At 45.5% G+C, this 17,633-nt stretch overlaps 1 protein-coding gene and 1 non-coding gene across 2 annotated transcripts in view; one reads left to right on the top strand and one right to left on the bottom strand.

The window, feature by feature from the left end:
- Positions 1–17,633, top strand: part of DCC (DCC netrin 1 receptor) — a 591,765-nt gene that overhangs the window by 58,640 nt on the left and 515,492 nt on the right. The gene's annotated exons all lie outside the window — the stretch shown is intronic.
- Positions 17,157–17,228, bottom strand: TRNAS-GGA (transfer RNA serine (anticodon GGA)). Its single transcript has one exon. It is a non-coding gene; the product is annotated as a tRNA-Ser (tRNA).

Here is a 17,633-nt window from a genome sequence, read left to right as displayed (position 1 = left end):
CATTGTGACATCAAATAATCTTGTTCCCTGCTACCAAAATACTCCTGCTGCTTGCCAGTGCAACAAAGCACTGTCGGTAGGGTTGCCAGCCTCCAGGTACTAGCTGGAGATCTCCTGCTATTCCAACTGATCTCCAGCCGATAGAGATCAGTTCCCCTGGAGAAAATGGCCGCTTTGGCGATTGGACTCGATGGCATTGAAGTCCCTCCCCTCCCCCAAACCCCGCCCTCCTCAGGCTCTGCCCCCAAAATCTTCAGGTATTTCCCAACCCGGAGCTGGCAACCCTAACTGTTGGTCAGCAATGTAGTTCAGGCTTGTTACTGCTGTCTGATTTTGCCAAGTGATGGTTCAGGATGGGGAGTGTGGTTAGGCTTCAGGATGTGTATAGAACAGGCTTATGGGATGGAAGGCATGGTAGAAGATGCAAGAAGCCACTGTGGAAACTGAGTTACTAGGAGGGGGATTCCATAATATTCCCTATTCCTATGTATGGGTGTGAAAGCTGGACATTGAAGAAAGCTGATAGGAAGAAAGTAGATTCCTTTGAAATGTGGTGCTGGAGGAGAGTGTTACGGATACTGTGGACTGCCAAAAAAACAAATCAGTGGGTTATAGATCAAATCAAGCCTGAACTGACCCTAGAAGCTAAAATCACTAAATTGAGGCTGCCGTATTTCGGTCACATTATAAGAAGACAAGAGTCACTGGAAAAGACAATGATGCTAGGAAAAGTTGAAGGCAGAAGGAAAAGAGGAAAGCCCGACAAGAGATGGGTTGACTCAATAAAGGAAGCCACAGCCCCCAATTTGCAAGATCTGAGCAAGGCTGTCAAAGATAGCACATTTTGGAGGACATTGATTCATAGGGTCGCCATGAGTCAGAAGTGACGTGATGACACTTAACACACACACGGGTGGGATGTGTTGTGGAGGAGGTGTTAAGCATGTGGGAGGAACCATGCAAAAAACATGTCAGGGCATAAGGGTAGGGTTGTCAGGTTCCCCCGGCCACCAGTAGGGGATGGGATGGTGGAGTCGACAGATCGGGAAACTCCTGGAGATTTGGGGATGGAACCTGGGGTGGACAGGGACCTCAGGGAAAATACAATGCCACAGAGTCCACCCTCCAAAGCATCCATTTTCTCCAGGGAAACTGATCTCTGTGATCTGGAGATCAGCTTTAATTCCAGGGGAGCTCCAAGTCCCACCTGGAGACTGCCATCCATAATGAGGGCCCACTGTACTCAGGGACTAAGAAGTCTCTAAATCAGTGTGATGTGGGCCTTTGTTTACATTGAATCCATGGTTCTCTTAGAGCCATTTCCTCTCACTGATGTTTTCACTGTCAAATGCATGCATTTTTTCAATACAACTTGGCATCAATCAGTACTGTACATGCACCATCCATATGAGAGCCAGCATGGTGTAGTGGTTAAGAGTGGTGGTTTGGAGTAGTGGAGTCTGATCTGGAGAACCGGGTTTGATTCTCCATTCCTCCACATGAGTGGTGGAGGCTAATCTGGTGAACTGGATTTGTTTCTCCACTCCTACACACGAAGCCAGCTGGGTGACCTTGGGCAAGTTACAGCTCTGCTAGAGCTCTCTCAGCCCCACCTACCTCACAGTGTGTCTGTTGTGTGGAGGGGAAGGGAAGGTGATTGTAAGCCGTGTTGATTCCTCCTTAAATGGTAGAGAAAGTCAGAATATAAAAACCAACTCTTCTTCTTCTTCTTCTTCTTCATATAAATGATGATTACTGTATGTATGTGTATGTGTGTTAAGGGCCGTCAAGTCGCTTCTGACTCATGGGAACCCTATGAATCATATGTATAAATACTACATAAATTGCATATAAAAACATGCATGCACAATAACAACAAATGTAAACTCCCAGTAATGAAAAACAGAGAAATCCTGATATGAAGCACGAATGAAAGAAATTAGGTAAAATTTGCTCATCGCTAATTGGGAAACGAGGGATAAATAACTTGGGCTGAATTGTTTATGCAGTCTTGTTGACTTGAGAATACCAAATACAGGAAGAGACCCAGAGGAATCCTTGTAGTCTCTGACTTCATTTCAGAGTCTATGCAAATTCCCCTCTTCTAGACATACCAGTGGAATGCTTGGTTTGTCTGTGATGGGGGAATGGAGGGAAACCACCAGTGGGGAATACACAGGACACATAAGTAGAAAACCAGGCTTACCGTGATGGACATGGTTTTGATCAAAGGAAACCATAAATGCATTGACAGAACACATGTAATGGTGTTTCCAAGGAAGCCTTTTGTGTTTAGTACATTTGGGGGAGGGGGTTGTTCAGAAACTGTTCAGCCGTGTGACCCTTTTAATTCTTTTAAGGTCAATGAAGACCCGTCGCACTGCTGAGTAAACACCAGGGGTGCAAGTTTAACCTCCTTGGGGGCAAACGGATAGCACAGGAAACGAGGTTTTAATGGCAGCTTTTAATGGTACTTGTCTAAATTAATTTCCCCTAGCTAGCACTGAGCAAAAACTCTCCTGGCATCCTTTTAGCCGAGCCCAACTTGTTCAGCTGCCCTACTTTCTGTCCATCTCACGTTCCTCCCATTCGTTTGTGAACTCCTGTCCATTTTCACATGGTCAAGCCATGCATATGGTTCCAGATGGGATGTGACATCTACTCAGGCCTAGTGACACGAATTGCCATTTTTGCTGGAGGTGGTGGTGGTGGTGGGCGGTCCAAGACAGCAGCTGGATACTCGTAGAGCCATAGCCTCTTTGTTTCATTGGGTTTCTAGCCAGAAGAAGAAGAAGAGGAGGAGGAGGAGGAGGAGGAGGAGGAGTTGGTTTTTTTATATGCCGACTTTCTCTACCACTTAAGGAAGAATCAAACCGGCTTATAATCACCTTCCCTTTCCCTCCCCACAGCAGACACCCTGTGAGGTAGGTGAGGCTGAGAGAGCTCTAAGAGAGCTGTGACTTGCCCAAGGTCATCCAGCTGGCTTCATGTGGTGGAGTGGGGAAACAAATCCAGTTCACCAGATTAGCTTCCGCCACTCATGTGGAGGAGTGGGGAATCAAACCCAGTTCTCAAGATCTGAGTCCATCGCTCCAAACCACCGCTCTTAACCACTGCACCACGTTGGCTTTCAAGATTGCTGATGTGGTGTAATACTTTGAGCATGAGCAGGAAAGCCCTGATTCTTCGGTCATTGCTGTTGTGTTAACTGCTAAGCTGGCCTCAGGAAAGTCACTTGTTTTCAGCCTTGCAAAATGGCACCAGCCCACCTAGGGTTGCCAGCCTCCAGGTGGGAGCTGGGGATTGTGAGTATTGTGTTCAGTTTTGGGCACCACAATTTAAGAAGGATGTAGACAAGCTGGAACATGTCCAGAGGAGGGCAACAAGGATGGTGAGGGGTCTGGAGACCAAGTCCTATAAGGAAAGGTTGAAGGAGCTGGGTATGTTTAGCCTGAAGCGGAGAAGACTGAGAGGTGATAGATCTCCTGCTTTTACTGATCTGATCTCCAGCCCATAGAGGTCAGTTCATTTGGAGAAAATAGCCACCTTGGCTATTGGACTCCATGGTGTTGAAGTACCTCCCCTCCCCAAACCCCACCCTCCTCAGGCTCCTCCCCAAAAACCTCCCACCGATGGCAAAGAGGGAGCTAGCAACCCTATCTCTGAGGGTACCCCTGTGTAGAGCATGTTTCAGTAATTTAGCCTCAAGGTTACTTGAAGTATGAACCAGCATTGCCATATGAGATTTATTCAATTCGGGATCCAGGTTCCCAATTCATTAAAGCTGAAAGAAAACATTTCTCCCTGTCATAGCCACCTTTTTCTCCAGAAGTAGACCAGCATCCAACAAAATTTCTGAGTCCTTGAGGTGGAGACCTAGAGATCCCCTGGAATTACAGCTGTTCTTCAAAGTATAGAGATCAATTCCCCTGGAGAAAATGGCTGCTTTGGAGGATGGACTCTGTGTCATTGTACTCCGCTGAGGTCCATACCTTACCTAACCTCTGCCCTGCCCAAGCTCCACCCCCAAATCTCCAGGAAGTTCCCAACCTGGAGTTGGCGACTCTAGGTGCACCCTTCACGTCTAGTAGTCAGCTAGGGTTGCCAACCTCCAGGTATGATTTGGTCAGGAGAAGCGACATTGAACCCGCGGGGGGTCCGCTATCTGTAATAGTTCATCCATTTCATTATGGAGATTCGAATTTTCATGTTATGGAGATTGATTCAGCTTTGGACAAGCTGAAGAAGAAACTACGAAACGCGTTAATTATCCAGAATTCACGTTCTTGTCTTGCCTTACCTTGGTGGGTCCAGCTCCGGTGGATCCTTATGAACATTATTGAGCCGTGTGATTTCGGGTTGTCTCTTTTGGATACTTAATATTGGATTGCTTTCTTCAACGTGGAATTTGTGTCTGTAGCTGGAGTGTATATATGTTGGCACTTGGATTTTTGACTGTGTGTTTGTTATATGCATGTGTTGGTGGCTTTGTATTTGCTCTTTGTGGTTTGCATTATATATATATGTTTCAGTAGTTTGAGCTTCCCTGCTGCTTGTTTGTTTCAGCTTTGCTATTGCAGCATAGGTTTGCCTTTTGTTATTTACTCAACCTCCAGGTATTAGCTGGAGACCTCCTGCTATTACAACTGATCTCCAGCCGATAGAGATCAGTTCCCCTGGAGAAAATGGCCCCACCCCCAAAATCTCCAGGTATTTTCCAGCCTGGAGCTGGCCATCCTGAGTCAGCCAAGAAATGCCTGTAAAACTGTCCGACTGACAATCTCAGGCCCCCGACTGTAACTTGCAGAAATCTATTTCAGTCAGAATGGCAGAGTTCAACTTGGATGAGTTGTTCTTAAGAACTCTGCTGTTTGCAAGGCTGTGTTCTCTGCAACAACCGTTCAGGACGGAGGCATTGCTCCAGGCGATCCGGTTTTCACAGGCGTGGTGAGACTGCGCCTCAGTCGGCCAAAGCCTCCTTCACCTCCGTGCCTCTTTCCTTTCTCCTCTCTGCAGGGAGAAGCCGCTAACAGATTGACGCTGTAAACTGTGATCCGGATCCTCAATCCAATAAGCGGGCCCATCAAGGAAATGCTCAAAAAAAAAAGCATTTCCTAATGATCAAGCAAAACATATACTTAGTTATAAATGAGATGTCTGCTGTGACTGACGCAGTGGAACATCAAAACACATTGCCGGCGATACGGCGTGCTCCTTTGTGCATCGCTTCATAAATGTTGCTGTTCCAAGTTGATTATTTATTGAAAAGAGGGTTTCCTCCCCTCCCCATACTTACATTAGATGCCGTTCTCCCCCAACCAGAACTGCAGGAGAGTCGCCAGAGGTGCATACATTTCTTTTGTGCGCGGCAATAAAATAACTGATTCGAGTTACAAAACATAACAACAGGGTTGTTTTTTACCCCCCTCCCTCCCCCTGTTTCTATGATGTTTTTTCTACCATTCCCATACCTCTTGTGGAAAGCGCTCTCGTGTAAAGGCAAGAAGGCTTCAAACGCTGCCGGATTTAAAAGTGAAGAAAAAAATAAAATAAAAGCGGTAATACGTGTCGGATTGCAGTGCTGGAAGGTTGGGGTCCCTTACGGCCTGGTTCGATGCAAAGGAGGGCAGAGATCCTGCAACATCTCAGCTCGAACACAGCAGGATTCGGAAAAGGTTAACTCGCTGAAGTGCTTTCTTCTACGCTCTGATCTGTGGCCTTTTCTGGTTGAGGTGGTTTCAAACCTCTCGTCCCGAGTATTTTGACCTATTTTTCCCTTCTGCGAGTCATACCTGTAATGGAATTTCTGAGGGACCACATCTCCCAACCGTCTGTGGCCCTGTCTCTGACCTAAGAAACAGCCTTTTTGCCTCAGAGGAGGAAGAAGAAAAGTTGGTTTGTATATGCCGACTTTCTCTACCACTTAAGGGAGACTCAAACCGGCTTACAATCACCTTCCCTTCCCCTCCCCACAACAGACACCCTGTGAGGTAGGTGGGGCTGAGAGAGCTCTAACACAGCTGCAACTTGCCCAAAGTCACCTAGCTGGCTTCATGTGGAGGAGTGGAGAAACCAACCCGGTCACCAGATTAGCCTCCGCCACTCATGTGAAGGAGTGGGGAATCAAACCTGGTTCTCCAGATTGGAGTCCACCGCTCCAAACCACCGCTCTTAACCACTACACCATGCAGGAAGAGAGAGGGGCAGACAGAGAGAAAGAGGGAACAAAGGGAGGGGCTGTGGCACAGTGTTAGAGCATCTGCTTGGCATGCACAAGGTCCCAGGTTCAATCCCCGGCATCTCCAGTTATAGGGACTAGGCAAGTAGGTGATGTGACAGACCCCTGCCTGAAACCCTGGAGAGCCGCTGCTGGTCTGAGTAGACAATACTGACTTTGATGGACCGAGGGTCTGATTCAGGATAAGGCAGCTTCGTGTGTTCATGTGAAAAGAAAAAGAGAGACATCCCACTTCCCAGGAAGGTCAGATCAGGAGAAATTAGTTATATTACTGAAGGATAAGAGGCAAACTTATCAAATGGCAAGATTTGCTGCCACCATCATGAAGGATAAAAAGATGACAGGGCATGCTGGCCGTAGTATGTTTGACCCATGACTGCTCCACTCGGGGTCACTTGTCATCTTTCATTTGTCTCTGGACTGTATGGTATTTCTTTCTTTCCTATTACTAGGATACAATGGTATTTCTGCTCCAAAATGCTGTTCAAGGGAAACTGGTGACCTCCCCCCTCGCCCCGATAGCACTTCTAGGAGCACTGTGGAAGGGGGGAGGAGAGAAAGTCACACAGCATGTAGGGTTGCCAGCTCCAGGTTGGGAAATACTTGGAGATTTGGGAGATGGAGCCTGAGGAAGGTGGGGTTTGAGGAGGGGAAGGACTTCAGTGCGATATAATGCCACAGAGTCCCCTTCCAAAGTGGCCATTTTCTCCAGGGGAACGGATCTTTGTCGCCTAGAGGTCACTTGTAGTCCCAGGAGATCTCCAGCCACCACCTGGAGGTTTAGGGTTGACAGGTCCCTATTCGCCTCCGGCAGAAGGTTTTTGGGGCGGAGCATGAGGAGGGTGGAGTTTGGGGAACGGAAGGACTTCAGTGCCATAGAGTCCAATTGCCAAAGCATCCATTTTCTCCAGGTGAACTGATCTCTATCAGCTGGAGATCAGTTGTAATAGCAGGAGATCTCCAGCTAGTACCTGGAGGTTACAACCAAAGAACAACTCAATTAACACTGTTAAATAGTACTGGCAAGAAGAAAACAGTGCGGGCAATTATATCAAAAACATGTATTCATGAAAAGGGCAAAACATCGAACAACAACAACAGTGCTTATACAGCCCATTTCGTTGGGAGCTAACAAGAAAATAGAAAAAGATAAAATAAAAATGGAATAAGTTGAAGAACTGTTGAATTCAACCTGAATAATCTCCCATAAGGAATACATACCAGTGGGCTTAAACCTTATTGCTGAGGCTGATGAAGCCAAATAATTGGTGAAAGCGCTACTAATATCCGGGATAGCGTTCCCTCTGTCACCTTTTTTGGAGCAGCAAGAGGTGTTCCAGCAGACACTGATTCTTGAAACTTGATTTTGGACCTTGTTACGTTGGAAGATAGCCATTGTGCTTTATCTAAATATTGCTTTTCACATTGTGAATAGCTTTGTACATGATTGTAATTTTGTGATCATTCTTTTGTATAAGCACTGTTGTTGTTGTTTGATGTTTTGCACTTTTCATAAATACATGTTTTTGATATAATTGCCCGCACTGTTTTCTGCTTGCCAGTACCTGGAAGTTGGCAACCCTACTCATTCTTCATCTGCCTTTGCCACAGAAGGTTACATTTTACCTTGTTTTTATCTTTGTCAGTTTACTCCCCTCACCTCTGGCTGATAAAATAGTGACAAGCGTGATGGGATTGACAAGGTTTTTAATGGCTTTATTCCGCCCAACCCCCCCTGTTCACACTCTGGAGATTGTTTATGTATTATGATTTACTTAATGCATCCAAATAGCTTTCAGCACACATGCTTTTCGATACAGGATCCTCCTATCTTCCGTATTTGTCGGGAGACTACCTAGATATAGATATTTATGAGAGAGAACGATTATAAATCAAGCCGCCGTGATCGATGAACATAAAACGGGCCCACAGGACTTCCTATCAAATATTGCATAAAGCATAAAGCAATTATTTTAAAGTAAATCTATATACCTGTGCTTTGCCAGTGCTTCAATCGGCAAGACTTTCTTCCCTGTAAATAATTTTAATTGGTTTAGCGGGAAATAAAGGAAAGTGGCTTCGCCTACTCTCGGAAAGAACTTCTCCTCCAGAAGGGCTGCCAGGAACCTGATAGCAGAGTTACTGACCTTCCTCCTGGCAGTCTGTGCTGGCAGTTGGACTAGGGTTGCAAACCTCCAGGTACTCACCTCAAAAAGAAGAACCTAGGTTGTTAGAATGATAGTGTTTTAGCAAAAACAACCTGTGTGTGCATGTAAAGTGCCTTCAAGTTGCAGCGGACTTATGGCAACCCCTTTTGGGGTTTTCATGGCAAGAGACTAACAGAGGTGGTTTGCCAGTGCCTTCCTCTGCACAGCAACCCTGGTCTTCCTTGGTGGTCTCCCATCCAAATATTAACCAGGGCTGACCCCTTAGCTTCTGAGATCTGACGAGATCAGGGTAGCCTGGGCCATCCAGGTCAGGGCTAAAAACAACCTATTATAGTATAAATCAAGTTGCAAAATCTAAATTGCAGGTTCTGTTGTTACTACCTCCTGGACAAACCTAAGGAGGAAAAAACCTCAGTTCCCTACCTCCAGTGCAGTGTTTTGAGAGAGTTTCATTGTTCATTTACTAGTACGGTAGTGAATTGGCCTTTGGTTTACGGATCTGTCTATGTCCCTTTTAAGCTTTTGGAAGCGGAGCGTGTTAATTTTAACATGCATTTGGTGCCCAATACTGCCCTTATTTTACTGTGCAGCTATAACAAACACCCAGTTTCTTTTAACTTATGTGTGTTAAGTGCCTTCAAGCTGCTTCCGACTCCTGCAGATTCTTTGAATCAATGGCCTCCAAAATGTCCTATCATTAACAGCCTTGCTCAGAGCTTGCAAACTGAGGGTCACCACCGGCGGGAGGTTTTTGGGGCGGAGCCTGAGGGGGGCGGGGTTTGGGGAGGGACTTCAATGCTATAGGGTCCAATGGCCAAAGCGGTCCAATGGCCATTTTCTCCAGGGGAACTGATCTCTATCGGCTGGAGATCAGTTGTAATACCAGGAGATCTCCAGCTAGTACTTGGAGGTTGGCAACCCAATCTATGGGTATTAGAGAAAAGGGAGCGGAAAAACAGAATGACTATAATACATACCATGCATGCATGCATGCATACATACAGACAGACAGACAGACAGACAGACAGAAGTGGGCCTGAGGGTCCTCTGTTCCTCCAAGGAAGTGCTTAGCAGCCCAGAGCCCCCCCCCCCGTTTCTAAGTGGGTAATTTTAATATCAAAGTCATTGGAAAGGTTACCAGCAGTCTACAAGATGAAGGGAAAGGATTACTGTGCTAATGAGCCAGATCAGCACCAATGAGAAAATAATCATCGTCTTGTAATTAGAGCCTCCTCTTTCAGTCTAAACACTGACCATAAATAACAAAAAAAAAGTCCTTCTCCATTATTTGGTTAAAGGCATACATAATTGATTAGCCCCTAATATGGCTTTAAGGGAAGGAAAACATTTTTTTTTAAAAAAGGGTTTCACAGTTGGAATTACTCAATTAATTTCTTTGCTAGTGTAGTGTGCTTTAGATAGCGCATCTCAGGAAAAAAAAAAGGTTTACGTCTGTGAGTTGGTTCATGCAACTGGTTCCCACAAATCCTATGCTCCGTTTAGCCATGAAATGTGCATTTGCCTCTGTCGGTGTAGAATCTGTATACTAATTAGGAACATTTTGTTCCCTTGCAGATATGTTATTTCAGCCCTTACCAGGGTTGTGTGCAGACAATTTTTCCCCCATTCATGCCTTTATAAAATGTATCAGTGGCTTCTTTGTTAAAAAGGACAACCCACACAGAAAGCTGCCCACAATATCCACGTTATCAAATAAGAAGGCATTTCTATTAAAAAGCTGCACAGAGCATTTATGACCAGAAGAAGAAGATAAAAATTAAAAATCACATTCATCTGGTCAGCTGTAACTTCTAAAATACTTTTGTAATTCCAAAAAATGGCAAAATTATTGCATTGATTATTGTTCGTTTAGGAAATGCCCTGTCCCATAACTCTCAGGTTGCTGACTGATGTCTACATATAATGCATAAACCTAGCTGATTTGCTCAGAAATCGAGATTTCATAAAACTTGGTTTAAAGATAAGAACATAAGAAAAGCCCTGCTGGATCAGACCAAGGCCCATCAAGTCCAGCAGTCTGTTCACACAGTGGCCAACCAGGGGCCTCTAGGAAGCCCACAAACAAGACGACTGCAGCAGCACCATCCTGCCTGTGTTCCACAGCACTTAATACAATAGGCATGCTCCTATGATCCTGGAGAGAATAGGTATGCATCATGACTAGTATCCATTTTGACTAGTAGCCATGGATAGCCCTCTCCTCCATGAACATGTCCACTCCTCTCTTAAAGCCTTCCAAGTTGGCAGCCATCACCACATCTTGGGGCAGGGAGTTCCACAATTTACCTATGCTGATGTATGAAGAAATACTTCCTTTTATCTGTTTTGAATCTCTCACCCTCCAACTTCAGCAGATGACATGCATTCTAGTATTATGAGAGAGGAAGAAAAACTTCTCCCTGCTCACTCTCTCCATACCATGGATAATTTTATAGACCTCTATCATATCTCCCCTTAACTGCCTATCTAAGATCTATCTAATCTATCTATTTGTCAAACTAAAAAGTGCAATAGTCATGTGCATTCAACAGTATATGAATTTCTAAGGAAGGTTCTAGCCTGTGTAGCCCTACATTATATTTTATTAACAAATCAGGAGTCAGTAGTCCTTGAATCTACCGTGATCCTAAACCAGTTATAACGTTATCAGTCAAAGCCAATACCTTGAATAATGCACAGAAACAAACTGGTAACCCTGGGTTGCCAACCTCCAGGTGAGTCCTGGCGATCTCCCAGAATTACAACTGATCCCCAGACTAGCAAGATCAGTTCCCCTGAAGCAAATGGCACCTTCAAAAGGTGGAGTCTTCGGCATTATGTGTTGTTGAGGTTCCTCCCCTCCTCAAACTCTGCCAATTTTCTAGGAAATTCCCAGTGGGAATTAACAGCCCAATGGTAACCAGCATAGGTATTAAGTAGGGTTACCAGGTCCGGATTGGGAAATACCTTGGGATTTGGGGGCAGAGCCTGAGGAGGGCGGAGTTTGGAGAGGCACGTCAATGCCATAGAGCCCAATTGCCAAAGCAGCCATTTCCCCCAGGTGATCTAATCTCTATATGCTAGAGATCAGTTGCAGTAGCAGGAGATCTCCAGCTAGTACCTGCAGTTTGGCAACCCTAGTCTGGAGTACTCCATCTCCTCGGAGGCAAGGGCAGAGGCCAGACACTGTGACCTGGACGCTCACCTAGTCCAAAATTACCTTTCTATCATATCACTATAGATAGGGTTGCCAGCTCCAGACTGGGAAATACCTAGAGATTTTTGGGGCGGAGGCTGAGGAGGACAGAGTTTGGAGAGGGGAGGGACTTCAATGCCATAGAGTTAGGGTTGCCAGGTCCCTCTTCACCACCGGCGGGAGATCTTGGGGGCAGATCCTGAGGAGGGTGGGGTTTGGGGAGGGGAGGGACTTCAATGCCATAGAGTCCAATTGCCAAAGGGGCCATTTTCTCCAGCTGAACTGATGTCTATTGGCTGGAGATCAGTTGTAATAGCAGGAGATCTCCATCTAGTGCCTGGAGGTTGGCAACCCTACATAATGTCCAGATGCCAAAGTGGCCATTTTCTTCTGGTGAACTAATCTCTATTGGGTGGAGATCAGTGGGTAATAGTAGGAGATCTCCAGCCACCACCTGGAGGTTGGCAATCCTAGTATTAATCAATTTCAGAAGATGGTTTAACTGCTGGCCTTGGTTAGTAATTCACTGGCTGTGTTCTCTCACTACTGTCTTCAAAGGCACGATGCGTTCACTGTTTTTACTAAGCACATTGAGTATATTCTTATCCATCCCTGAATTGGGCAGCAGAATATTGACACTGTGTATGCATATTCCCCAGTGTGCAAGCAGAGTATCTATTTATCTAATTTTAAAGGAAGTCAGGAAAAGAATGAATGTGCCCATAAAATAATGGCAAAGAATTCACTGGGGCAATGCAGTCGATTGTAACCTGTCCTCTGATATTGATAAAAATGAAAGTCAGACATGGTACACTATAAAATATTCATGTGACTTATTGGTGCTGACGGCTATGGCTGATTTATTTGAGATTTTTGTGGCAGAGCATAACAAAGATACAGGGTGAACAGTGGCGGGATATTGTATTTGGAAAAGACGTAGGCATTCGACTGCAGGGTTATAGTGTTTTGCTAAATTAAATAATACAGATGCCTGAGCTTTGTCAGACAGGGGTACGGCATCTTCCTGAAATTCTTCCGTTTTTTTCTCTGATTGTTTTGACTAGGGTTGCCAACCTCCAGGTGGTGAATTCAAAGTGTGCCTTGTGCTGAAAATACTGAAGTACTGCAAAGAACCAGCACTGGTGGTCCACTATCAAATATGCTGATATTCCAATATACCAGCCATGTAAAGTTCAATAAAACTGAACCTCCAGGTGGTGGCAGGACATCACCTTCTATTACCTAGCAACCCTAGTTCATGTGTGTGTTCACACTGGTTAGATGGAGCTAGTTTACTCTCCACAACCTGGGATTCTAAGCCTTGAATTCACTCCTGGTAACAATGCTGGTTAACCTACTTGTCTGCATTTGTTGCAGTGTTTTAGGGGAGGGGCCGTGGCTCAGTGGCAGAGCATCTGCTTGGCATGCAGAAGGTCCCAGGTTCAGTCCCTGGCATCTCCAGTTAAAAGGTCCAGGCAAATAGGTGATGTGAAAGACCTGTACCTGAGACCCTAGAGACCGCTGCCGGTCTGAGTAGACAACACTGAATTTGATGGACCAAGGGTTTGATTCAGTATAAGCCAGCTTTATGTGTACTAAAAGTCCCTGGTTCATTCCCTGCCATCTCCAGTTAAAGTTCTTAGGTAAGAGGTATCAGAAAAGACCTTTCTCTGCTTGAAATCCCGAAGAGCGCCTGCCAACCAGAGTAAATGATACAGAGCTAGATAGACCAATCGGTGGGGACATGGGGGGGGGGACACCATCAGGCAATGGTATTACATCAGTGTAAAACCCAGAAGTGACATCATGCATTACATCAGTGTACAACCCAGAAGTGACATCATGCTTCTTTAGGAATTGCTGGTAACTCTATGGTTTTACTTCCAGGGATCATTTCCAGGGAAAACCCAGAGGTCTCCCTATAATAGTTTTATTTTTCCGTCACTGTATGTTCCTTAGAGGGTTCGGACACCAGATTAGCGATGTTTCTTGCTCATCACATAAATGTGGGGGAGGTGTCAACCCTAGCATTAGAGTATTATAATATCATTTAGTTATCATTTAGTACGCCTATAACAGTATTGCACGTCTATAATACACTCCCAGCCCTGTCCAATAGCAAAAGCTGCACATCCCTGCCAGAAGCCTATGATCTAATTAAGACAATACAGAAGTGAAGGGCTGGAAGGGAACTGGGGTGGCTTTGCCAAGAAGAAGGCATACAGAGAAAGAAGGCCGCAGTGGGTTTTTTTTTGCACTGACTTTCGAGTAAACAGAACTGAACTCAGTAAGATTTGCTTCCAAGTAAATGCATAGATAATTGAGCTGTGAGTAGCTAGACTGGTTCAAGCCGAAGTGGGCAGCGAGGATGAACATTTTGGAAATCCCACCCTTCCCTTCTAAATCTACTCTATGGAATTCAGTAGGTTCTCAGGGGGAAAGAGCAATTCGATCCCTCTGCCTCAAATTCCCCTTACATGTTCCATTCCTTCTGGAGAACTATTTAATTCTCATCAGGCCTCAGTGTACAAAGTCACATTTTCCTGCATGCAAAGGAAGTTTGCATTTTCATGAAAGAATTAGACAGTAGCAGATTGGAACAGTCCAAGAGGACGACCTTGCAATGCATTAGGATTTTGTGTGTGTGTGTGTGTGTGTGTTAAGTGCCGTCAAGCCGCCTCCGACTCATGGCGACCCTATGAATGAAAGTCCTCCAAAATGTCCTATCTCTAACAGCCTTGCTCAGATCTTGCAAATTGAGGGCCATGGCTTTCTTTATTGAGTCAATCCATCTCTTCTTGGGTCTTCCTCTTTTCCTGCTGCCCTCAGCTTTTCCTAGCATGACTGTCTTTTCCAGTGACTCTTGTCATCTTGTGATGTGACCAAAATACGATAGCCTCAGTTTTGTCATTTTAGCTTCTAGGGTCAGTTGATTTGATCTATAACCCACTGATTCGTTGTTGTTTTTTTGGCAGTCCAGGGTATCCGTAACACTCTCCTCCAGCTCCACATTGCAAAGGAATCTACTTTCTTCCTATCGGCTTTCTTCACTGTCCAGCTTTCACACCCATACATAGTAATAGGGAATACGATGGCATGAATTAACTTGCTCTCGGTGGCCAGTAACACATCCTTAGGATTTTAGTCTACTCCAATGATAATTCTAGGTATCATCCTGCTTTTCCTGCATCGTCTTCTACCTTTGTAATTCCACTAACTCCATTGTTTATAGTGTATATTGTTTATAGTATAATATGCCTTGCCTTAGGCAGTTTATGGTTCACATAGTCTTCTAATTTCTGTAATCCTCCTGTTGCATTGTTCATAGGAAGTTTTGTGCTGTATGAGTACATTTTTAAAAACATTTTGTAATCCACCTTGGGTTTCAGTGAGAAAGGCAGGCTATAAATAGGGTTGCCAACCTCCGGGCGATGTCTGGAGATCTCCCGCTATTACAACTGATCTCCAGGCGACAGAGATCAGTTCACCTGGAGAAAAGGGCTGCCTTGGAAGGTAGACTGTATGGCATTGTACCCCATTAAAGCCCCTCCACTCCCCAAACCCCACCCACCTCAGGCTCCACCCCCAAATCTCCAGGTATTTCCCAACCTGGAGCTGGCAACCCTAGCTATAAATAAAGTCATAAAAATAAAGAGTGTCCGCTGAGTAGTAGAAACCTTTTGTCTTAGCAAAACAGGGTCCAGCAGTTTGCTTTTAAATACAGGTATAAGAAGGACGTGGTATGTGATAAAATGTGATCAGAGTACTCAACAGACTAGAAAAGAATGAATGGTGACATAAAGTGTCTGTATAGGGCGTTGCCCTGCCCTGGATAGCTCCAGGCTAGCCTGATCTCATCAGATCTTGGAAGCTAAGCAGGGTCGGCCCTGGTTAGTATTTAGATGGGAGACCACCAAAGAATACCTTGGTTGCTATGTGGAGATAGGCAGTGGCAAACCACCTCTGTTAGCCTCTTGCCTTGAAAATCCTATGGGACTGCCATAAATGGGCTTCAGCTTGACAGTGTTTATGATACTAAATTGGACTCCAGTGTGGTATAGTGGTTAAGAGTGGTGGTTTGTAGCAGTGGACTCTGATCTGGAGAACCGGGTTTGATTCCCCCACATTCCTCCACATGAGTGGTGGAGGCTAATCTGGTGAACTGGATTTGTTTCCCCACTCCTACACATGAAGTCTGCTGGGTGACCTTGGTCTAGTCACACTCTCTCAGCCCCACCTACCTCACAGGGTGTCTGTTGTGGGGAGGGGAAAGGAAGGCGATTGTAAGCTGGTTTGATTTTGCCTTAAGTGGTAGAGAAAGTCAGCATATAAAAACCAACTCTTCTTCGTCTTTTTCAGCGTGGTGCAGTGATTAAGAGCAGTGGTTTGGAGTGGTGGACTCTAATCTGGAGAACCGGGTTTGATTCCCCACTCCTCCACATGAGCGATGGAGGCTAATCTGGTGAACCGGGTTGGTTTTCTCACTCTTACACATGAAGCTAGCTGTGTGACCTTGGGCTAGTCACAGTTCTCTTAGAGCTATCTCAGCCCCACCTACTTCACAAGGTGTCTGTTGTGGTGAGGGGAAGGGAAGGTGATTGTAAGATGGTTTGATTCTTCCTCAAGTGGTAGAGAAAGGCGGCATATAAAAACCAATTCCTCCTCCTCCTCCTCCTATGATTATACCAACGCTTTTGCAGACTACCCTACAATAGGATTGCCAGCACAACATTGGCAACCGGTGGGAGACTCTGCTGTGCGGGGGGCGGGGTGTGTGTGCTTTCTGTCAATGTAATAATGTCATGGATGACATGCCCAAATGACCTCCGACATGACTAGAAATGACATCAGTACATTACCAGTGATGCTCTAGCATATAGCCAAAATGCTATGGTTTAACCATAGAGTTTTAATCAATTGGTAGAGCATCCCTGGCAATGTATTGATGGCACTTCTGGTCGCTTCAGAACATCAGCATGTCAGGATGCTAGCCGTACCTTGAACACATGAACTCATGAAGCTGCCTTCTACTGAATCAGACCCTTATAGAATAATAGAATCATAGAGTTGGAAGGGACCACCAGGGTCATCTAGTCCAACCCCCTGCGCAATGCAGGAAATTCACAACTACCTCCCCCCACATCCCCAGTGACCCCAACCCTCCCCCGCCATGCAGGATCCCACAATCAAAGCACTCCTGACAGATGGCCATCTAGCCTCTGCTTAAAGACCTCCAAAGACGGGGACTCCGCCACCCTCCGAGGCAGCACATTCCATCGTCGAACCACCCTCACCGTCAGAAAGTTCTTCCTAATGTTTAGGTGGAATCACTTTTCTATTAGTTTAAATCCATGACTCGGTGTCCTAGTCTCTGGAGCAACAGAGAACAAGCTAGTTCCCTCATCAACATGACATCCCTTCAAATATTTAAACCTATTAGTCCATCCATTAGATTGGTCAATCGAAGTCAGGATTGTCTACTCAGACCGGCAGCGGCTCTCCAGGGTCTCAGACAGGGGTCTTTCACATCACCTACCTGCCTAGTCCCTTTCACTGGAGATGCCGGGGATTGAACCTGGGACCTTCTGCATTCCAAGCAGATGCCCTACCACTGAGCCACGCCCCCCCCACCTTCCTTCCTTTATCCCTTATTTTTCTCCCTCTGCCCAGCAGTAACTTGGCAACGTTACCCTACAGGTTTTCCGGTTAGTACAATAATGAAAGTCAGCTTGAAAGTTTGCAGCAACCCAACTGCTTTTAGTGTCGGCCTAAACTTATCCCTCCCATCAACCCAAGTGATTTCAATGGAAAAAGTTTAGGCTGACACTAAAGCAGTTGGGTTGCTGCAAACTTTCAAGCGTGAACGGAACAAACAAAATCTATTTCAGTGCCATTCAACTCCTGATGCAGAACACGCAAATGATAAAAAGCTCAGTTTTGATGGAATTTAACAAAAAAAAGATTTGGACGTGTGGCCCCTTTTGGAGCTGTCTGCGGTTGACAGGCCGGCTCTTTTGTTCCCTGCTTACGG

Source organism: Euleptes europaea, chromosome 4 (genome assembly GCF_029931775.1).
Source record: "Euleptes europaea isolate rEulEur1 chromosome 4, rEulEur1.hap1, whole genome shotgun sequence".
Lineage (NCBI taxonomy): Eukaryota > Metazoa > Chordata > Lepidosauria > Squamata > Sphaerodactylidae > Euleptes > Euleptes europaea.
Note: the sequence above shows the minus strand (reverse complement) of the source record. Positions and strands in the feature narration are given on the sequence as shown.